Source organism: Chionomys nivalis, chromosome 10 (genome assembly GCF_950005125.1).
Source record: "Chionomys nivalis chromosome 10, mChiNiv1.1, whole genome shotgun sequence".
NCBI lineage: Eukaryota > Metazoa > Chordata > Mammalia > Rodentia > Cricetidae > Chionomys > Chionomys nivalis.
Genome location: NC_080095.1, coordinates 12,073,348 through 12,095,796, shown reverse-complemented (window position 1 = coordinate 12,095,796; position 22,449 = coordinate 12,073,348). Strand labels below are relative to the sequence as shown.

Below are 22,449 nucleotides of genomic sequence, written 5' to 3'. Positions count from 1 at the left end.
CCTCATCTATAAGATAACTTGCAATTACTAACATTTAGTATGTGTGATCTCATGTCTTCATTGGGAAAAAACACAAGTGACTGACTTGGATCGGATCTTATTAGGATCAGACTATTTACCTTCTTAATTAGGGGCACCATACCTGGGAACTTGTCCTTGAACATCTTTATTTACATCAGTCTTTTTTTCTCTTTGTATTTTTATATTTCTCTTTCTCTGTCCTCAGGTTGTAACACATAAGAACCCAGGTTTTATGATTATTTTACTGTCAATGGATGAGAAGTCAGCAGTTCATAACACCTCATGAAAAGAAGTACTATCCAGCCAGGCTTGAGGGTTATGTGATCTGAAGTAATAAAAAGACAGAGAAACCTATGTGATGACAAGACATGGAAACAGGGTGTACTTGAACAGTGGGAACTGCTTGCCTTGTGCTTAGGATTACCATAGAGGACAAGGGACTGCATGGCTTTGTCCAATGCCTTAGTAATGTAAATCAGTAGGGAAGAGAAATCAGGAGCTGTAACCAACCTGCCACGTCAGATCCAAAAGAACACCCACCACTTCCTTTATTGGAATCCCACATTTTATGTCCCTCAATTTGTTGTGCACAACATATTTACTGTGAGTGGCAGTGGGGGAGCTAGAACATATGTCAGACAGTCATCCTTCCAAATACTGATGGGGAATAAACACTATGAGTGCTGTGTTCTACTTATTTGCTATGTTCAGTAAGTTAAAAGAATATTTTTCAGGCATGTTTAGTTTGTCTCATCTTGGGTTTGTCTGATATTCTCACTGAGGTTACAAAAATCAGGAAAGGAATATCAGAGAAATAAAGAAACATTTCTGATACTACATTTGGAAAATTGGTATAGGTCAACTTATTATTCACATATTTTTGACATTGTCTACTGCAGAGATAGTTTGCATCTCTATTCTGTACTCTCTTAATTTCTGGGTTTCTGTTTCTGTGAATTGGTCTAGAAGGAATTCACTAAGCAAAAGTCATTTCAAAGGGAAAGAGTTGATGGTAAAGTCACACATTATTTACAATGATCTTTTATTTGGGAGGTGGATCCTTATTCTTAAATGTTTCATCAGTCATTTTCAACTCTCTGCAACCTCAGACACACATTCCAACATACACAGACAGAGACACACAAAGAAAATGAGATTCCCACTTCCAGATACAGTCCCATACCCATCCTTCACACCCACAGTCAGAAACACTCTCACATTTACTGGTAGAAGGGATGACTTTTTTGATTTTTGACAGGGTCATCTATCTAGGTGGTGGGAACTTTCCATATAGACCAAGGTATGAGAGATTATTTTGCTTCTGTCTCTCTATTGAATGTATTAAGACTGTATTTCACCATGCCCTACCATCAAATACACTGTTGTCGATAATTAAAGAATTTATTTCCTTGAAAAACTTTCAATACAATATATTCTGTTAATTATTTACATTATCTCTTCTTTTGTAGATCCTACCCATTTTGCCATTTCCAGAATTCCATAATGGTAATTTTAAGGGTTATTTATGAGGACTCAAGTCATTCATTTTCACAGAGACAGTTAATAGTTTAAAAAATCCATAATTGCCAATGCATTTTCTCTTTTAAAAAGTATTTTACAATACATGTGTTTGCTTTTACATATTAGAATTCTTTTATCAATGTATAGTAATAGTATCTAGGGCTCAACAGTTGGCTCAGTGGTAAGATTCCTTCCTTCCAGTATTAGTATCTTAGCTTGATTCACAATACTTAGCTTAGAAGATTGGTGTGATGGTTTATTTTATATTCCCAGCACTGGAGGGGACTGTGACTGGAGGTTTTCTAAAACTTGCCATCCCAAGAATGTATCTGCACATTTATGCTCCAGGTTTGCTGTGAGATCCTGTCTCAAAAATAAGGTAGAAATGAACCAATAAACACACTCAATTTCATCTCTTGCCTTCAGATACATGTGCAAACCATACACAATGCACACACAGTCTAGACAGTTAGGTTTTCAAGCCATCCAAACATTGCCATTAGCCTGCATTGGATTCACAGTTAATAGTTATTTAAAACTGTGTCATGGATGTTGCAAACCTTGGATGAACTGCTTGCTATGGAAGTCAAGAGATGATTTCCTGTAGACTTGTTTCTTCTCCACAACTTTACAACTGCATTTCCTGTTATGAGGACTTCCATTCCTTTTCCAGCAATGTGCATGGCTCATTTAAATTTCTATAAGTAAGAAATCATATTTATCTAAGTGCTTAATTCCTATTTTTAAGAGAGTTTGGTTCTTAAATTTAACACATTTCACATGGTCCCAACACATTTTACCATAGAGCGTCAAGTCTAGATCAATCTTTTAAAACATCACATTAATTATAGACTCAGTGGCCCCTATCCATGGCTTAAATCAATTATGAGTGAGTACATCCCATCATCTTCTTTTTGGGTCTGGGTTACCTCACTCAGGATAGTATTTTCTATTTCCATCCATTTGCATGCAAAATTCGAGAAGTCATCGTTTTTTACCACAGAGTAGTACTCTAATGTGTATATATTCCAAACTTTCTTCATCCATTCTTCCATTGAAGGACATCTAGGTTGCTTCCACGTTCTGGTTATTACAAATAATGCTGCTATGAACATAGTTGAACAAATGCTTTTGTCATATGATAGGGCATCTCTTGGGTATATTCCCAAGAGTGGTATTGCTGTGTCCTGGGGTAGGTTGATCCCAATTTTCCTGAGAAAACGCCACACTGATTTCCAAAGTGGTTGCACAAGTTTGCAGTCCCATCAGCAATGGATGAGGGTACCCCTTTATCCACAACCTCTCCAGCAAAGGCTATCCTTGGTGTTTTTGATTTTAGTCATTCTGACCGGTGTAAGATGATATCTCAAAGTTGTTTTGATTTGCATTTCTCTGATTGCTAAGGAGGTTAAGCATGACCTTAAGTGTCTTTTGGCCATTTGAAATTCTTCTGTTGAGAATTCTCTGTTCAGTTCAGTGCCCCATTTTTTAATTGGGTTAATTATCATTTTAAAGTCTAGTTTCTTAAAGAAGCTAAACAAGAGGCTAAACCCAAGGAAAAACATATAGTTATCCTCCCGGCTATGGGAAATAGACAAAATTGCCGGGCAAAAAAATTGGAATCTTTGGGGTGGGGTGGGATGGGGGTGAGGGGAGATGGGGAGAGAAAAGTGTGAAGGAGAGGATGAGGGGAACTGGGGGAATCGGGGTGATTGGGGATAAAGGAAGTTTGGATAGGGGAGCAGGGAAACTCATGTCTTAGTTAAGGGAGCCACCTAAGGGTTGGCAAGAGACTTGAACTTGGAATGGCTACCAGGTGCCCAGGGCAATGTCTCCAGTTAGTTCCTTGGGGCACCTGAGGATAGGGAACCTGAAATGAACCTATCCTATAAACATTCTGATGAATATCTTGCATATCACCATAGAACCTTCACCTAGCGATGGATGGAGATAGAGACAGAGACCCACACTGGAGCACCGGACTGAGCTCCCAAGGTTCTAATGAGGAGCAGAAGGAGGGAGAACATGAACAAGGAAGTCAGGACCACGAGGGGTGCACCCACCCACTGAGACAGTGGGTCTGATCTATTGGGAGCTCACCAAGGCCAGCTGGACTGTGACTGAAAAAGCATGGGATAAAACCGGACTCTCTGAACATGGCGGACAATCAGAGCTGACGAGAGGCCAAGGACAATGGCATGGGGTTTTGATCCTACTTCATGTTCTGGCTTTGTGGGAGCCTAGACAGTTTGGATGGTCACCATCCTAGACCTGGATGGAGAGGGGAGGACCTTGGACTTTCCACAGGGCAGGGAACCCTGACTGCTCTTGGGACAGGAGAGGGAGGAGAAGAGGATTGCGGAGAGAGGGAGAGAGGGGCGGGAGGAGGGGGAGGGAAATGGGAGGCGAGGAGGAAGCAGGAAAAATTTTTTTTTAAATAAAAAATAAATTAAAAAAAAGAAAGTCCAGACCACCCACGGAAAAAAAATAAAACATCACATTATTCTACTGAAAATAATTTTTGAAGCCTGCTTTTATGCACTTCTAACAAATACACCAGAAACAGCAAATTTTTCTTCCTTGATGCCCAGCACTTATAACTGATTCTGTAAAGGATCAATTTACTGAGCATGGATCTCAAGAATGTTGGGGTATTGAGGATAAATCAAACCAAACAAAGAAAACAGAAGGAAGAGGACAAGGATAAGTAGAGGGAAACTTCTCTCTCAGCTGGTGACCCCTATTCTGAGTCTGGACTCCATGACCTTTACAAGACTACTATGTAGCTGAACCACAGCATGTGCTGGAATCTCACTATTCATGTTCAACTCACACACCTGAATTAAAAAGTAAAAATGAGAGCAGTCTGCACATATGAGTAACAGTGTGTGTCACAGACTGTAAAGTGAAGACAGGTTCTGTCGAGCATCATATGTCAGAACACAAACACATACAAATGGAGAGTAGTTAGAGAGAAAGTGTGAGAGAGGGAAAGAGAGAGAAAAAAATGAGAGTGAGAGAGAGAGAGACATTGAGAGAGACAGGTAGACAGACAGATTTAAGGGAAACAAGGAGAAACACTATAATAAATAAACACACAACCCAACAGAAAAAAGAAATTGGAAAAAACATTTGGACATTCAAGGGTTACTACATTATTACATTATTATTATACATGTAGAGAGAATCACTAAGTGTGATATGGAGAGGCAATGCAAACACAGAGAAGTCCAGTCTTCCATTCTTCTGAGCGGGCTCTTCTCTGACCCTGATTTCTAAATGCTTTCTGTGCCCCCTGCTGGTTCTGTGTTCCCCACAAAGGTGTTTTTGTCTGAGCTCACAGTAGCATTCACTCACTGTGTCTCTTGCACAGTAATACATGGCTGTGTCCTCAGACCTCAGACTGTTCATTTCCAGGTATAGAGTGTTCTTGGCATGTCTCTGGTGATTGTGAACCGGTCCTTCACAGCGTCCATATAGTAAGTGCTACCATCACTACTAATGGTTGCGGCCCACTCCAAACCCTTCCCGGAAGTCTGGTGGACCCGGCCCATTGCGTAACTACTGATGGTGAATCCAGAGGCTGCACAGGAGAGTTTTAGAGACTTTCCAGGCTGCACTAAGTCTCCCCCAGACTCCAGCAACTGCACTTCAGACTGGACACCTGTAAACACAAAGAATTCAGATTAGAAAACTGACACAGAAGACATTTTTTCTCTTTCTCATGTACACAGAACACATGGCATCTCATCTTTGTGAATTACCTTTTAAAATAAAGACAGAGAAAACCAGTATAAGCCCTAAGTCCAAGGTGAGTGGCCTGTGTTGAGTGCTGAACCCTGATTGGGAGGATTTGGGAATCCAGGGCTGGTCTCCTCTGCCAGAGCTGCAGGGTCAGGGCAGGCCTAGTTTTTATGGAAACAAAGAAGCCTTATTTGCATATCTTTCTGCTAAAGCAGGCTCTGTAGTTGGACCTGAACAGAAGGCAGTACTCAGAGCACATATGAGTCATCATACACACTGATGACAGTTACAGAAACTGAATCATTAACATAGCTCTGCATAAATATTTTCCTCTTAGGGATTCACTACACTGTACTTAGTTCCCTTTTCACCATATGCGTAGAAAATGTTGGGTTTCCACACTGTCATGTCTCTTTAGGATCAATGTGAAATTGAAAAGGTCCACACTGCTGTGTTTCTAGGTATTATCTCTGTCTGTCCCTTTGTCTCTGCTGGACATGGCTTCTTCCTGAGGTGGAATTTGGGAGGGTGACACCTGTCTCTAAGAAAAACTCCTTTTCTGTGAAAGGAACACTTGAGACTTTTTTGATTTTTCCTCAGTTCTGAGAAATTTTGTCCTATGATCACTGGAAGTTTGCAAATGAAACATTCCTTGTGTTTGTCTTTCTTCCTATCAGTGACTGCTATGGAGATATATTTATATTTGCAGCACTTAATCTTTTGCATTCTGAAATTTTTCCTATGATCACTTTCTACTTCCCACTGTGCCTTTCTTTTTCCCAACTTGATACCAGGCAACACATGGTTGTCTTCAGTTGTCTTATGTCAGTTTTTGTTTCTGCATATTTATATCAGCATAATGGGGGCATTTAATAAATTTTTATAACAAAACACAGAACGTTGGAGTCAGTTTGGTAGTGTCAGAAGACTGTTTTTATTTTCCTGAATTCTCATGCTTTCTACCGACTCATCCTTCTCTCATTACCTCCAAAATTTCATTTAAAAATCTCTGTCCTATCCTGTGCCATTTCCTTCCCTCTTGCCCTTCACTTAAAATATCTTTTCCTGTCTTGCCTTCCATTCTAGTTCCAAGCCTACAAAACAGAAGTCACAAAACCAAATACACAGAGTCTCAAACATACAATCTAGATTTTCAATAAGGCAGAAAATGTCCTTCCCAATCTTCAATATGTTGTGTGATATAAGATTTTCAAAATCATTCAACTTCTTCCAAGGCTCAGAGACCACTGAACTGAGGGAATAATGTAAAGAGTGGAGCACAGAGAGTGGTGCTGTGAAATGCTGTCTTCTGGACATGTCATGGATATTATAATCATGGACTCATAAGGGCTGCTGTTGTCTGTATAATCCTAACTAGGGCCAAACCAGCCTGGTATAGATAGGGCTGATAATTCCTTGGCCCTAATTCTTACAGAGGAGCAGATGGAAATGTATTTTCTGGACAAGGGACATAGTCCCTCTTTTCTAAGGGTATGGTCACTGGTATGCTTCCAATATTGCAGTCCATGGGTTCACATCCATGCACATATGGGTAGCACTTACTGTGCTTAAATAAGTATAAGATTGGTATGGTCCCATGCTTGCCAGATTTGGAAAATAATATAAACTATATAACTGAGGCTCAAAACAATAAATTCAGAAAGCAAATGATTAAGGAACACTGGTAAATATCAAATAACTTGGTAGGCAACTTTATCTGGGACCATCTTCCCATCCAACTAAGAACTGGTGGAGTCCTTCACTTATTTAGTTTTTTAAAATATATTAGTTTTTTTTTTTTTTTAAAAAAAAAACTACCAATCCAAGTTCCCACTTCCTCCCATGCTCCCCTTACCTCCACACACCCTCGAACCCTACCCCGATCTAATCCTCAGAGAGGGTAAGGCACATTGCCTTGTGGAAGGTCCAAGGCTCTCCCTACCATATCTAGGCTTAGCAAGGTATACATCCAAAGAGAATAGGATCCAAAAAAACTAGTAGATGTAGTAGAGATATATCCTGGTGCCATGCCTCAGTCTTCCCCAACCTTACAAATGTCACCTCCATTTAGTGGAACTGGTTTTGTTCTATTCTTGTTCCTTCCCATTTCAGCTGGAGTTGGTGAGCTCCCAACAGCTCAGGCAAACTGTTTCAGTGGTTGAACCCTTCATGGTCTTGACCTCCTTGCTCATATTCTTATTCCTTCCACTCTTCAACTGTACTTGGGAGCTCAGTCCAGTGCTCCAATGTGGGTCTCTGTCTCTGCCTACATCAGTTGCTGGATGAAAGCTCTATGGTGATATTTAAGGTAATCATCAGTCTGACTACAGGACAAGTCAAGTTTAGACACTCTCTCCTCTATTGCTCAGGGTCCTGGGGGGTCATTCTTTTTGATTTCTTGGAATTTCTCTAGATTCAGGTTTCTGCTAACCCTATAATGGCTCCCTCAATTATGATATCTCTTTCCTTGCTCTTATCTTTGTCTTCCTCCATCTCAACCATTCCATTCCTGCAAGTTCTCCTCTACCCTCCACCTCTCCCCTTCTCTTCTCATCCTACCCTCCCCTTTCTTTATCCCCTCCAACATGCTCCTAACCCTGACAGTCAATCCTGTCCATTTCCAATTTCCAGGTAGGTATATATATTCTATGTGCTTACCTTATTATTTAGCCTCTCTAGGATCATGAACTATAGGCTCAAAGTCCTTTGTTTATAGCTAGTATCCACTTATGAGTGAGTACATACTATATTCATCTTTTTGAATCTGGGTTACCTCACTCAGTATAGTGTTTTCTAATTCCATCCATTTGCATGCAAAATTCAAAATGCCATTGATTTTTACTACTGAGTAGTATTTTAATGTATAAACGTACCACATTTTCTTTATCCATTCTTCGGGTGAGGGGCATTTAGGTGGTTTGCAGGTTCTGCCTACGGCAAATAATGCTGCTACAAACATAGGTGAACAAATGATTTTGTAGTACAATTGATCATCTTTTGGGTATATGCCCAAGTGGTATTGCTGGATCTTGAGGTATGGTGATTCCCTATTTTCTGAGAAACCACCATACTGATTTCCCAAATGGTTTTATAGGTTTGCATTCCCACCAGCAATGGATGAGTGTTCCTCTATTCCACATCCTCTCCAGCATAAGCTATCATTAGTGTTTTTAATCTTAACCATTATGACAGGTGTAAGACAGTATCTCAGAATTGTTTTGATTTGCATTTCCCTGATAGCTAAGGATGTTGAACATGTTGAACATTCCCTTAAATATCTTTTGGCCATTTGATAGTCTTCTGTTCAGAATTCTCTGTTTAGTCAGTACCCAATTTTTAATTGGGTTATTTTGAATTTAATGCCTAATTTCTTGATATATATATATATATATATATATATATATATATATATATATATTGAAAATCAGTTCTTTGTCTTAAGTGGGGTTGGTGAAGATCTTTTCTCTTTCGGTAGGATGCCTTTCTGTCTTATTGACTGTGTCCTTTGTGTTAAAGAGGCTTCTCAGTTTTTGGAAATTTATTTGCAGATAATCCTATACATGATTTATAAAATCTCTTTTCAAATTTGTTTAGTTGTTACTTTACTATAAGGTGACATTATTCCATCATCATTTAGAATTAAGGGAAACACATATCAATCCTGCCTACCCTTTCAGGGCTCATGCTGCAATAACAGTCATTCTGGTCTCATCTAGGTATCTCCTTTTCTATAAATTATCTAGAACAAACCAGAGGACATACTGAAGAGAAGAGAATTTCAAAGGCATCTCTATACACAACTGCTACTTCTTTTCTACTCCAGAGGGAAAACTTTGCATATGCCTATTTGTTCAATAATTTATTTATGTTAGTGTGGATACATGAAGTCTTTTAATTAATATTGGTAGGCTCTGCATAAAATGTTCTGGATATTCTTGTTAAAAAGTAAAATCCTTGGGATTAGAACAGAGGTATTGTTCTGATATATTTTGTGTCCAAAAAACTCATTAAAAACTTTATCCTGTTCATCCTTCTCAGGAGCACCCATGTAAGCTAATCCTCACACTGACCCTGGAAATTATAATAGTGGAACCTAAGGGCATAGATATTCAGGAATGTGCTTCATCCGAAAGAATTGTTCCTGTATAAAGTGTCCTTCTCCAACTTTTCATATTGATTTTAGTTTGAAACCAATTTTGTTAAATATTAGGATAACACATCAGCTTGTTTCTTAGGTCCCTTTGATTGGAAAACATTTTCCCAACCCTTTACTCTGAGGTAGTGTCTGTATTTGTTGTTGAGGTGTGTTTCTTATAAACAGCAGAATGTTGGATCCTGTTTTTGTATCCAGTCTCTTAGCTTGTGCCTTTTGATAGGTGAATTGAGCCCATTGATATTAAGGGATATTAATGACCAGTTGTTAATTCCAGTTAATTTTTTTTTTGTTGGTAGTGTTTGTGTTTCCCTTCTTTGGATTGTGCTGGTAGAGGGTTTTCGAATGTCTGTGTTACTTTGGGTGTCTTTGGCTTCCTTGCATTTGGATTTCCTTCTAGTACTTTCTGTAAGTCTGGGCTTATGGCTATGTATTGTTTAAATCTGTTTTCATCCTGGAATATCTTGTTTTCTCCATCGATGGTGAATGCAAGCTTTGCTGGGTATAGTAGTCTGTGCTCGCATCCATGGTCTCTTAGTGTCTGCAGCACATCTATCCAAGACCTTCTGGCTTTCATGGTTTCCATAGAGAAGTTGGGTGTAATTCTGATAGGTTTACCTTTATATGTTGCTTGACCATTTCCTTTGCAGCCCTTAATATTCTTTCCTTATTCTGTATGAATTGTGTTTTGGTTTTCATATGGCGAGTGATTTTTTTTTTTCTTTTTTAATTAAAATTTCCAACTGCTCCCCGTTTCCCATTTCCCTCCCCTCCTCCCACACATTGCCCCCTCCCCCCACTCCCCTCCCACTCCTCTTCTCCTCCCCCCAGTCCATTCCCCCTCCCTCTCGATACTGAAGAGCAGTCCAAATTCCCTGCCCTACAGGAAGACCAAGGTCCTCCCACTTCCATCCAGGCCCAGGAAGGTGAGCATCAAAACAGGCTAAGCTCCCACAAAGCCAGTTCATGTATTAGGATCGAAACCTAGTGCCATTGTCCTTGGCTTCTCATCAGCCTTCATTGTCCGCCATGTTCAGAGAGTCCAGTTTCAACCCATGCTTATTCAGTCCCAGTCCAGCTGGCCTTGAAGAGCTCCCAATAGATCAGTTCCACTGTCACAGTGGGTGGGTGCACGCCTCGTGGTCCTGATTTCCTTGGTCATGTTCTCCCTCCTTCTGCTCCTCATTTGGACCTTAAGAGCTCAGACCATTGCTCCAATTTGGGTCTCTGTCTCTCTCTCGATCTATCGCCAGTTGAAAGTTCCTGTGCCATTCTCCTTGGCCTCTCGTCAGCTCTCATTGTCCGCCACATTCAGAGAGTCCGGTTTTATCCCATGTTTTTTCAGTAGCAGTCCAGCTGACCTTGGTGAGCTCCCAATAGATCGGCCCCACTGTCTCAGTGGTTGGGTGCACCCCTCATGGTCCTGACTTCCTTGTTCATGTTCTCTCTCCTTCTGCTCCTCATTATAACCTTGGGAGCTCAGTCCGGTGCTCCAGTGTGGGTCTCTGGCTCTATCTCCATCCATCGCTAGATGAAGGTTCTATGGCGATATGCAAGATATTCATCAGTATGATTATAGGATAGGTTCATTTCAGGTTCCCTATCCTCAGGTGCCCCAATGAACTAACTGGGGACATTGCCCTGGGCATCTGGTAGCCATTCCAACTTCAAGTCTCTTGCCACCCCTTAGGTGGCTCCCTTACCTAAGGTATGAGTTTCCCTGCTCCCCTATCGAACCTTCCTTTATCCCCAATCACCCCGATTCCCCCAGTTCCCCTCATCCTCTCCTTCACACTTTTCTCTCCCCATCACCCCTCATCCCCATCCCACCCCACCCCCAAGATTCCAATTTTTTGCCCATCAGTCATGTCTATTTCCCATAGCTGGGAGGATATCTATATGTTTTTCCTTGGGTTTACCCTCTTGTTTAGCTTCTTTAGGATCACAAATTATAGACTCAGTGGCCCCTATCCATGGCTAGAAACCAATTATGAGTGAGTACATCCCATGTTCTTCTTTTTGGGTCTGGGTTACCTCACTAAGGATCGTATTTTCTATTTCCATCCATTTGCATGCAAAATTCGAGAAGTCATTGTTTTTTACCACAGAGTAGTACTCTAATGTGTATATATTCCACACTTTCTTCATCCATTCTTCCATTGAAGGGCATCTAGGTTGCTTCCAGGTTCTGGCTATTACAAATAATGCTGCTATGAACATAGTTGGACAAATGCTTTTGTCATATGATAGGGCATCTCTTGGGTATATTCCCAAGAGTGGTATTGCTGGGTCCAGGGGTAGGTTGATCCCAATTTTTCTGGGAAACTGCCACACTGATTTCCAAAGTGGTTGCACTAGTTTGCAGTCCCACCAGTGTATTTGGTGTTCTGTATGCTTCTTGTCTTTTCATAGGAATTTCGTTCTTTAGGTTGGGAAAGTTGTTTTTTTTTTTTTAATAATTTTGTTGAATATATTTTCTGGGCCTTTGAGATGTAATTCTTCTTCTTCTACCCTTATTATCCTTAGGTTTGATCTTTTCATGGTATCCCAGATTTCCTGGATGTTTTGTGTTAAGAATTAGTTGGATTTGCTGTTTTCTTTGATCAGTAAGTTTATTTCCTCTAAAGTATCTCCTGCTTTTGAGATTCTTTCTTCTATGTCTTGTATTCTGTTGAATATACTTGACTTCATAGGTCCTTTTTGTTTTCCCAGATTTTCTATATCCAGGCGTTCCTTGGTTTGTGTTTTCTTTATTGCCTCCATTTTGTTCTTCATGTCTTGAATTGTTTTCATTACCTGTTTGATAGTGTTTTCTTGGGTATCTTTGAGGGATTTAATAATTTCTTCTAACTTTTTTTTGTCTTCTCTTCCATTTCTTTAAAGGAGATTTTCACATCTTGTTTAAGGGCCTCTATTATTTTCATGATGTTACGTTTTAGTCTATTTTTTCTACTTCTTCTGGAATATGGTGATCAACTCTTCCTGTTGCATGTACACTGGATTCTGGTGTTGTCATGTTGATTTTCAGGTTGTTGGAGGAATTCTTGCATTGTTGCCTGCCTATTTCTTCCTTCAAATGCAGCCAGGAGAGTCTTGGCATTTGGTCAAATCTTTGCTCTGAGTGACTGTACTTGGGGGATTTTCTTGGTCTGCCCTTTCTTAGCACCCTCAGCACTAGAGCTGGCTCTCAGATCCCCTCTGCCCTGAAGTATGCTGTGATGGTGGATCTAAGGACTATGCATTTGGAAAGGAGTGCTTGGGGGAAAGATGAGATGGGGTAACTAGAGAAAGCCAGTAGCCTGGGAGACAACCCTCTGAATGGCCAGAAATGTTTAGGATTGTGGAGGGGGCCTGTACTCATTCCTGGGAATGTCCAGCCAGGTGGGCACACACTTACCCCTCTGGATGGATCTCCTCAGTACAAGAGCAGGGACTCTTGCTGGGCCAAGGACCTTGCAGACAAAAGGGCGGACTTGGGGGAGGCAGGGTCATGTCGAACAAAGAAGTCCCTGCAGCAGGAGCTGGAGGGGCCTTGTACTTTGTTCCAGTGGGCTGGGCAGGAACACACTTACCCCTCTGAATGGATCTTCTTAGCGCAGAAGCAGGGACTCTTGTGGGCCAAGGACCTTGTAGACAAAAGGGTAGGCTTGTGAGAGGGAGGGTTATGTGGAACAAAGAAGCTCCTGGAGTAGGAGGTGGAGGTGCCCTGTACTCTGTTCCTGGAGCTTTCCGGTGTTCGGGCACAAACTTACCCCTCAGGATGGGTCTCCTCAGTACAGGAGCAGGAACTCTTGCTGGCCCAAGGACCTCGCAGACAAAAGGGCAGACGTGGGGGGCAGAATACCATGGAAAAGAGAAGCCCTTGCAACAGGAGCTGGAGGGGTCCTCTACTCCATTCCCAGGCGAGCACACACTTACCCCTCTGGATTAATGGGACTTTTTGAATAAAAGCTTCATATATAATACAGCAGAACTCTCCCATTGAGCTGTCTCCCAGGAATGAATAAGAAATTTTAAATAAATGCTTTATTTTAAGTTATTTGTATATGCTTCTGTGTGAATGCTACAGTGATCGTGGAGAAAAACAGAGGTCACAGGGTCCTTGGGACTCATGTGTGGTTATGAGAGGCCCTGAGTCTAGGATTTACAGTCTCCAGGTTCTTCAGCTTCTCCCAGATCTTTTCTGGTCACTACAGAATCACTTCTACCTTGTGTGATTATCTGCATTTTGTACATATCAGAGCATATCCTAAATTTAAAAAGCCACTTTAATGGATCTGGGAAAATAACTCTGCAATTCAGATTATTCCGCAGCAGAACTGTTGATTCAGATCTAAACTACGATTTCAGGTCTCTAAGACTGCAAAAAAGAGCTGTATGGTAACCAAGTTATCTGATCTGGGGGATGTACAGGTGGAATAATCACTGGGGCTTACTGGTCTAGCCATTTGTTAAATCCAGGCCAAGTGATAGAAGTTCTCTTTATAAATATGGTGCGGGCTGATAGATGAATGAATCACATATCAACATGTACACAAATACACACATACACAGAGAGGGGGAGGGAGGAAGGTAGAGAGAAGGGAAGAAAACAGTTTAATAAATAATTTAAAAAACACATATCACACTAGAAAACAGAAATTTGAATAAACATTTAGACACTTCAAGAATTACTATACGCTACACCTGTAGAGAGAATCCTGAATTTTATGTGAAGAGGGAGACAAGAAACAGAGGCATCCAGATTTTATGTCTCTCTGAAGAGGTTCTGTGAACCTGAGTTCTGTGAGCTTTTAGCACCCACTCCTGGACCTTAGGATTCTGCAATGAGGTTTGTGTTTGAGCTCACAGTAGTATTATCTCACAGTGTGCTTTGCAGAGTAATATGTGGCAGTGTCCTCAGACGCCTGACTGCTCATTTACTGGTACAGAGTGATCTGGAAATTGTTTCTGAAGAAGGTGAATTTGCCCTTCATGGCACCAAAAGAGTAGATTGAACTACTACCACCATTAATGAATGCTTACTACTCCAACCCCAACCCTGTGGCCTGACCAACCCATTAATTCAGTAGTCACTGAAGGTGAATCTAGAGTCTGTATAGGAGAGTCACAGGAAATTTCAAGGCTGTACTAAGTCTCCCCCAGGCTCCAAAAGGGGCACCTCACACTGGACACCTGAAAGCAAAAAGAAATCTGGTGATGAAACTGTCTAGGAGCCATTTTTTTCTTTCTCATGTCCAAAGAACACACATCATCTTATCTCTATAAAATACCTCTCAACATAATTACAAGGAAAACCAGCTGAGCCTCAAGTCCATGATGAGTGTTCTGTGTTCAATGGTGATCACTGAATGGGGAGACTTGGGAATCCAGGACCAGTCTCCACTGTCAGAGCTGTAGGGTCAGCAGGCCTGATTTTCATGGTCATATAAAAGCCTTATTTGCATGTCTTCCTGCTATACTAAGTCCTGGAGTTGGATCTCAGGGGAAGGCATTTCTCAGAGCAAATAAAAGTATTTTGGAATGATGACATTTATAGAAATCAACACATTATTGTAGTTTGGTATTCATACTTTCCTGATTAAGTATTCATCACCCTTTGTTTTGTTCTCTTTTGTGCATATGCACAGAATTTGCTTTCTTTCCATGATGTCATGTCTCCTTTGTATAAATGTATAATTAAGTAGTTCCACTCATGTCTGTATGACATGATTTCAGTCTGACACACTGTCTGGTCTGGACATGGCTTCTCCCTGGTGTGTCTTCTGGATAGGGTCTGCCCCTCCAGGTAATGTTTGCAGAACTCCATGACTGTGATGGGAACTGTTTGGAATTTTATTAATTTTCTCACTTCTGAGACAATTGCTGTCCTTAGGCAATAGGACACTTATAATAAGACATGTCTTGTCACTGTCTCTCTACCACTTTGTGGCTACAATGTAGTAATATTTCCATTTGCATCAAGCTCACTTGTCTGTCTCATGATGTTCTCTCTTTGATTATTTTAAAATCTCTGCCATTATCATCTCCCTTCTTTACACCAGGCAACTCATGACTGCCTTTATGTTGCTTTAGCCTCATTTTCATTTCTCCAATTAATATTATTAGCTTAATAGATTTAGGTTGACCTTGTTTGTTTTTTTTTTTAAGTATTTAACAATATTTTTTTCTTTTTGGTTTTTCGAGACAGGGTTTCTCTGTGGTTTTGGAGCTTGTCCTGGAACTAGCTCTGTAGACCAGTCTGGTCTCGAACTCACAGACATGCGCCTGCCTCTGCCTCCCAAGTGCTGGGATTAAAGGCGTGCACCACCACCGCCCGGCCGTATTTAACAATTTTTAAGTCTGTTGTTTCCTTCCTACTCATCCCCTTTCTCTCATCACAATTCATATTTGCTTTCACATCATGTATGTACCTCTGCCATTCATCCCCTTTGTTTCTCAATTAAGATGTCTTCCCTTCCTAGGGTTTTCATTTTAGTTCCAATATCTTAAAAAATGAAGCCATAACATCAAACACACATAATCTAGGCTCTGAATTTGGTCAAAAAGGCAGTGTTTGTTCCTTCAATCTTTATTATATTGTTTGACATATAAATTTTCTAGTCCTATTCATATTTCCCCTATGCTCAAAGAACACAGAGAAAGAGGAGGCAGAAAGAATGTAAGAGGTGGACCATGGGGAACAGAGCTGGGAAATCCTGTCTATTGGGCATGGTAATCACATTTATGAATCATAATGGCTGTTGTTTCATGTTTAAGCCCTAAAGAAGACCAAGCTAGTTAAAACCCTAGTGGAGATTATTCCCTTACCTTACCACTTACTGAGGAGCTGTCGGATGTAGACAATTCCTGGAGAAGAAGAATACTTCTTTTTTGAGACTGTAGTGATTGGTAGTTTCCTAGGCGGCAATGTTTGTCTCCACACACATGTACATATCGCCATTATTAACTGACCTTGTACATGTCATGAAGTGGTGAGAAACTTACGTTGGTGAGGATATGGCAGGGAGTTGAAGGGGAAATAGCATAGATGTGTGATCATATTTAATTGTATACAAGTAGAGTAGATAATTTTTAAAATAAAGAAAAATAGTACCTACTGAATAACTGAATGGTTTAAAGACAAAACAAAACTCCAAAAATGCTTAAGTAAGATTTTGCTAAATGTCATATACAGGGGGTCGTCAAGGCAACCCTCAGTAAAAATAATGCTAATGAAGGTGTAATACACATTATTACAGGTGCTACACTCAGTACCATGATAATAAATTCAGTTTAAGACCCCCAGAGTGAGACCATCAGAGAGGCCTAGACTGTAATAAGCAAGGTTTAATCAGCATAATACAAACAATTTGGAACTCATCTCTATCCCTGTTACAACAAGGTAGAGAGGAGTCGTATCTCCTCTGTGGGGTAAGCTTTTAAAGAGATAACTACAAAGAGATCTTTGAAGACGCTTTGGCATAGGTACAAGGAATTTTGCTCCCTCCCATTCTGTTAGTCAGCTTTTTCCTTGTTTTTAGACCAAGGCCTCCATTCTTGAGTTAGGCCATCTTTATCAGCCTGTACCAGGTGGCTGGCTGGGCTGAGCTAAGTGACCTTGTGCTCAGAATCTCCTGGGTAGGAGAGGGGAAGGGGGGAAGGCCACTATCTTCCTGGGAAAATATTCTGCTAGGAAACTTCTTCTCACCCCTTTGAGAATAAGGGGTGAGGGTCCCACAGGGACCAGTGAAAACCAGACTGACAGAGAGAGAGAGAGAGAGAGAGAGAGAGAGAGAGAATTCCTTAGTGGAGATGTGCACAGAATAAAATGTGCACGATCATTCACAGTATTGTTGTGCTGGCTTAGTGACACAAATGGAGGACCCTTGATAGTCTGTGCTTATTATTTGGGCAGTGCTCAGTAAAGAGGTACCAGGAAGAGAAATACCAGATACCGGTTGAATAGTGGATGGGCATTTGGGATTCCCATCAGTAAGAGTGCATAGGAGGAGGAGGTATGTTACAAGGGAACCCAGAATTATGCGACAATTGTAGGATCTCTAGAGGAGGCAGATGACAGTAATCATAAATTTTTATGTTTTATAAATTTGTTGAAAACACATCTAATTTACATTTCTTGAATATCTGATGAGTTTCAAGATAGTGGGAAGCAAAGATCATTTATACCATAGATTCCCCACCATAGAAGACACAGGTGTTTAATCAGTAAAGCTGAAGGCAAACAGCAACGAACATAGAAAATTATAAAAATTATAAAATCATTTATAAATATTTCAGTTGGCATCCCTCTAAGTAGTAAAAAGCCAGAAGAAATCATCCAGAGACTTAAATATTTCAGTATATAAACCTCAAAGTGACTAGTAAGATTGTATGATGTAAGATTGATTGGAACATCAGGGGAGAAATGAAGGTGTTAGGGCACAGTGCCAGGGAACATGACATTTGTTTGTGCAGCTTGGGAAATTTCAAAGTTGCCACCTCAGCTCCGCTGTGGTGGGGTTCTACAAAAAGCTTCTTAGGAACAAACAAGCCAAACAGGCAGGGTTGGGAGACTGCTTGGGCCATGTACCAGCTATACCATTAGGCTATCCACATGGTAGATGTGGCGTCTGAATCAGCGTGGGTGACACATGAAGAAGGACACTTAAAAGAAATGCCACACTAGCTCAGAACTGAGAAATAGATGGTTATTTATTTACGAGTAGACTCATAAATCAGAATCCTCTGGTTGAACGGAGATTAGAAAACTAATCCCACAGCCAGAAAAGAGGCAGAATGCATGCTCCACATTGGCATAAATAGCATAAGAGGCCATATTCCAGTGGGCGGGTAACTACTTGCTGTAGGATATCCTATAGCACCTGTGTACAGTAAAAATAGTTAATGAGAACCCAGAGACTGGGCAAGTGAGAGACAGGTTCTGTGAAGGCTGCACCAGGCCAGGTCCTGACTCCTTCAGCTGCATTTGGGACAGGGCATCTGAGAACAAGCAATATTACCATCTGCAGATCCTCTCATACGTATCATGACCGGGACCTTCTCCTGAATCCTTGAAACACTCAGAGCTTGGAAAGGTCAACAGTCAGAGGAACAGCTCCAGGACAGCCATGATTGAGGCTCTAGTGAGAAAAAGATGGGGCTTCTCAGGTAGGCCTAGAATTCCAGCCTGAGCCTCAGGGATGCTTTGTATTTGGGGAGGTTCCTGAGATGAGCACAGGATAAGGTTTCCCCACTTCCCTCAGCTGAACAGATTTACCTTTGTGCTTCTTAGAGAACTGGCGATGGAAACTCTGGAATATTTCCTTGTTATTGTCTGGATTTCTAGACCCTGAAAAACAGGAAATAGTATGAGTGACACAGTGCAGGCCTGGCAAATAAACTTAGGAGTGTTTATACTAAGTGAACCCACATTCACATAATAAAGGCAGCACAGGGTACCATGTCCTAAATGCATTTATACATCTCTATAAATTCCAGCAGTGGGTTTGGAATGGAATTGGGCCTCCTATTAATCAGAAACCTTGCTTAATCAGCAACTTAAAATGTATTCTCTTCTGAACGTGGCTGACAAGGAGGGCTGACTGAGAAGCCAAGGACAATGGCACTGGGTTTTGATTCTACTGCATGTACTGGCTTTGTGGGAACCTAGTCTGTTTGGATCCTCACCTTCCTAGACCTGGTTGGAGGAGGGAGGACCTTGGACTTCCCACAGGGCAGGGAATCCTGAATGCTCTTTGGACTGGAGAAGGAGGGGAAGGAGGGATGGAAGGAGGGGAAAAGAAATGGGAGGAGGTGAGGAGGTGAAAATTTGTGATAATAACAATAATAATAATAAAAAGAAAACAAAAATTATTCTCTTCTTGACAATGGAATCATTCTTGTTCTCATCACCATCTAGAAAATAATTTGTGATGAATCAGCTCATTAATATTTAGTATGTATATTTTTGTCTGTTTATATGAGAGGAGACCCCAGAGATGATTTTGTTCCCACCTCACTTAGATCAATCTATTCACCTTTTCATTCGGAACACCATATATGGGGACAAGCTTTAGTACCTTTAATTTTTTGACAGTCTCTCTTTCTCTGGGTACTTTCTGTTTCTCTTTTTAGGATGTAATGCAGAAGAACCCAGATTCCTAAGTATGATTATTGCATTGGTAAGGTATGAGAAGTTTAGCTGTTAACTAAAATTCATACTACAAAATATGCAACTAGTCTTAAGGGTTATATTATCAAAAGTAAAATATAAGTCAGGGAAGCTGAATCATAAAAAGAAGTGGAAAAGAGGAAAGACAGGATCATTAGGAATCCTGTGCCTTGAGGTTTAAATCACCATAGGGAACAAGAGCTTGCAGGGATTTCCTCCATGTATTGGTAGTATAAACCACAGGGGAAGGGAAGTAAGGGACTGGAGCCAACCTGATCAGTCAGGACTCAGAGAATGTATGTCTCTGAATGACACTTCCTTAGCTTACACATAAGACAGCAGGCTCTTCATCATCATCAACAGAGAGTAGGTGTAACTCTGGAAGCCTTTGTTAGCAAAAGCATCAACAAATCACAAACAGAAAATCATAGAACTCAGTTGTCTATGGAAAGGGCTGATGAGAGATGGAATGGAGCTAACTCCAGATGAAATATGCAGATGGGTGGCTGAGAACTTTGGAGCTTGCGAGAACACAAATTTATCTACAGAAGAATTACTTTAGACTTTGAAGTGCAAACTAACTTTTGCCAAGATGTTTAAAAACATTTTTTTTCACAAATGATAACCAAGTATACTTGGTTAGTTCTTTTGATTTAGAAGGAAATAATGGATATTTCAGTTTCAAATCTACTTTTGGAAAGTTAATTTGTAGTTTCTCCATCAAATGTTAAAAAGCAAATAGAATAAATTACAAGATACTCAAAAAAACAAGTATCATAATTTCAGACACTTTTGATATTACTGATATATATATATATATATATATATATCAGTAATTCAAGTGGTATATATACACATACATAATATATAAAATTAAATGTATGTCTGTCAGGTAATCAGAAGGAATTGGATAGCTTAGAGTGTATGTGAGAAAAAAAATTGTTCTAATGAGTGCACACATAGAGAGCTGAATAGAATATGACAGTGGAGAGGGTCCTCCAAAGACATCCTTGGCTGAAAGAGAAAACCACAGGTTCTGACATTAAAACTCATGCTGATGTAGCATAGTCCAGAGTTTCCTTGATTCTGAAATGAATCTTCCTGGTGGTACTCAGGAAAGATGCTGGTCCTCGCTGCCCCCTACTAGTTCATATTGTTTCTATAAGGAAGCTTTTGTGCAGGCTCATACTGGGGATCCCTCTCTGTATCTCTGGCACAGTAATACATAGTTGTGTCTTTGGTTTGCAGAATGTTCAATTTTTTGAAACCTGGCTCTTGTAGGTGGCCCTGCTGATGTTGATTTGCGATATAAATGCTGAATTATAATCAGTGCACCCACTGCTCCATATTGCTCCCATGCACTCCAGGTCCTTTCCTGGAAGCTGGTAAACACGGTGTACATGATAGCTGGTTAATGGGAATCCAGGAACAGTGCAGGTGATGGACGGGGTCTGAGATGGCTGAACCTGGGACAAGACACCCAGGGAAAAGCAACATCACCATCATTTATACATCTTTTATATGTCTTTCCTGAAACACTGAAACACTTACAGATTGGAGAGATCACCATGCAGAGGAACAGCTCCTCAACAACCATGTTATCCTGGAGGCTCTAGTTAGAAGGGGATGGGACTTTCCAGCTAGGCTTTTTGCTTTTAGCCTGAGCCTAAGGACTGCTTTGTATTGGGGGAGGTCCCTGAGAGAATAAAAGTAAGAACAGAGCAAGGGTTACAATTTTCCCTCAGGTGACTGATATTTTCCTTGTACTTCTTGGAGGAAATGGTTGAAAGTCATTAAGAAAACATTACTTTCACAGGGAAAGAGTTCAAATTAAAAATACACTATTTATAATTATTTTCCATTTGAGAGGTAAAGCCTTATACTTAAGTGCTTGTTCAGTTAATAATTTACATATGTGTAGGGGACCCGTGGACACTCATTTAATGGTACATGTAAGGATACAGGAAAAGTTTGTAGACATTTATGGTGGTGAGATATTTGTCATTGTAGCTAAAACAGTGATCATCTGAAAAATGGGAACCTCAGTTTTAAACAAAGTGCCTCTAACAAACCTGCCTGGAGTGACATTTTAGAAACATGGGAATGGCACAATTTCCTTTATCTCTTTATTAAGGAGATGGAGAATATTTACTTTGAAACAGGCAAAGGGAATTTATTGTGAAAGACATTTTATGAATTCTCTTTCAATCAAGCTAGATTAAAGCTTACCCAAAAGTTTCTGTGAATCATTCCTTCCTACTTCCATCTTTCCTCTGTCTCTCATTCCTGATGAACCTTTCTTGCTTCTCCTTCTCTCATTTCTCATTTATTATTTTCTTCCTCTCTTTGTTTACTGTCTTCCTGACAACAAACCTTCTTCTTTATTTCCTTTCTCTTCTCTTCCTTCTCTCTCACTCCCACATCATTTTTTCAAACACTTCCATCTTTTTATTTTTTCTGGCAATATGCTGAAATTTGCTGTTGCTCCATGTGCATAATTGCATTAGATAAATTGTATCTATTAGACCTTGCCCAACTCAACAGTATTCCTCCAATTGTCTGAGGCTATATTTCTTAGGCTCCAGTTGGTACATCACACACACACACACACACACACACAAACAAACAAACACACACACACGTGGTGAGAGTCATTTATACTGCTATAGAAGTCATATGCTTCAGAAAGAATTTCTCTGTCCAAGGTATAAATGATCTATAAGTAAAAAGTTAGAAGACAGTTAAAGTGTATGCTGTTTAGCAAAATACAAGTAGTAACTATTGTTATGTGAGCTTTGTACTGTAGATTTTAAAATATTTCTGTGTTGTAACTTAAAGTGTTTTAATATTAATTTAT

At 40.3% G+C, this 22,449-nt stretch overlaps 1 pseudogene; it reads right to left on the bottom strand.

The window, feature by feature from the left end:
- Positions 1–4,692: 4,692 nt before the first annotated feature.
- LOC130882872 (uncharacterized) lies at positions 4,693–21,189 on the bottom strand (annotated as a pseudogene).
- Between the last annotated feature and the right edge of the window lie 1,260 nt (positions 21,190–22,449).